Source organism: Juglans microcarpa x Juglans regia, chromosome 2D, assembly GCF_004785595.1.
Source record: "Juglans microcarpa x Juglans regia isolate MS1-56 chromosome 2D, Jm3101_v1.0, whole genome shotgun sequence".
Classification (NCBI taxonomy): domain Eukaryota; kingdom Viridiplantae; phylum Streptophyta; class Magnoliopsida; order Fagales; family Juglandaceae; genus Juglans; species Juglans microcarpa x Juglans regia.
Genome location: NC_054596.1, coordinates 14,767,076 through 14,768,926, shown reverse-complemented (window position 1 = coordinate 14,768,926; position 1,851 = coordinate 14,767,076).

Sequence of the window (1,851 nt, the reverse complement as noted above, 5' to 3'; positions counted from 1 at the left end):
TTTGTTATTATTGTGAGGCTAAATGGAGCCTAGGCCATAAATGTCAAAAGTCCAACCTATATCTAATTGAGGAGATTTGTGATTTACTTGAGACAAATGAGACTCTGGAAGGAGATTTAGTTGAAAATGACACAAAAGGGAATATAGTGGACTTAATAACCTTAAAGGATAAACTAGAAATCTTCCTACATGCTATCACTGGATCCTTCAACCCTAAGATTATGAGGGTAAAAGAGAAAATTGGGGACTGTTGGGTAGTCATATTCATAGATACATGTAGTACCCATAATTTTATTGACCCTGTGGTAGTAAGCAAGACTAGGTTGAGGGTAAACAAGGCTGAAAAAATCATGGTTAAGGTGGCTAGTTGTGAGCAAATTTCCAATAAAGGAAAAATTGAGAATATGAAAATATCAATTCATAATACAAGTTTCAACTCAGAAGCCTATGTTCTAATGTTGGCAGGTTGTGATTTGGTCTTAGGGGTAGTTTGGCTTTAGATCGTGGGACCCATTTTATGGAACTTCAAGGAAATAACCATACATTTTGCAGTTGTTGGCCTTCTAGTTTTGTTAAAAGGGCTGCCTAGCTCTAAGCTAATTGAAGTAGGGGAATACTAAAGGCTGGTTGTGGGGGAAATAAGGGAGTGTTGCTACAATTGTTGGAGATTGAAAAAACCATTCCTAAAACCCCACACTCACTAAAAAAAATCTACTGAACCAATTTTCTAATGTCTTTGGTGAACCACAAGACATGCCACCTCACAGATCACATGAACATTTCCTTCCCCTATTATCTGGAACCAAACACATATTAGAGTAAAAATAGAGGACATCAAAAACTATTTTCAGGACTCATGAAGGCCACTATGAGTTTTTAGTCATACCATTTGGCTTGACAACATGACTAATGCCCCCTTAAAATTTCAAAGATTGATGAACCAGATTTTTAAACCCTTCCTTTGAAAATTCATACTTATTGTTTTTTTATGATATCCTAATCTACATTAGGAGTGAAAATGAGCATGTACAGCACATAAAAATTGCACTGGACACTCTCAGGTAGCACTAGTTGTATGCCAAGATGCCCAAATGCAAACTTGGCAGTCCTGAGGTAGCTTATTTGAGGAATTTTATCTCAACCCAGGGAGTGAAAGCTGACCAAAAAATTAAGGATCACGTGGGATTGGCCCCTACCAACTTATGTTTAATCCTTAAGAGGATTTCTAGGCTTAACTAGCTACTACAGGAGATTCATTAAAGGGTATGAGGGTGTGGCTTCCCCTCTAACAAAATTGTTTAATAAGGATAGGTTCCAATAGACTACAATAGTAGAAAAGGCCTTTAATGGCCTTAAAGAGGCTGTGATAAGGCCACCAGTTTTGGCATTACCCAATTTTACACTACCTTTTGAAATTGAGTATGATGCTTCTGGGAAGTCTATGGGAGTTGTCTTCATGCAGAAGGGGCATCCTATTGCCTTCTACATCCAGGTCTTGAAGGGTAACAAATGTTCTTTCCAGGAAAGGCGAGGAAGAGGAAGCTCCTGTGACACTTACTATGATTTCAGTTCCGCCAGCATATATTAAGGCACTCTGTAGCCCAACGCCAAGCTTTCTCCGAGATTCTTTGGACCATTTCCCATAGAGGAACGCATCGGCTCCATGGCGTACCGCCTAAAGCTACTTGAGACAACTCACATCTACCTTGTGTTTTACATATCTTTGCTCAATAAGAGGCTCTGTCACTCAGTCATACCCATGCCGCAACTACCCCAGGTGGTTTCCATGGGTCTTTCCAAACCAAAACCTAAGAGGTTCTAGATCAGCACCTTAGACAAGTTCATCAGAGA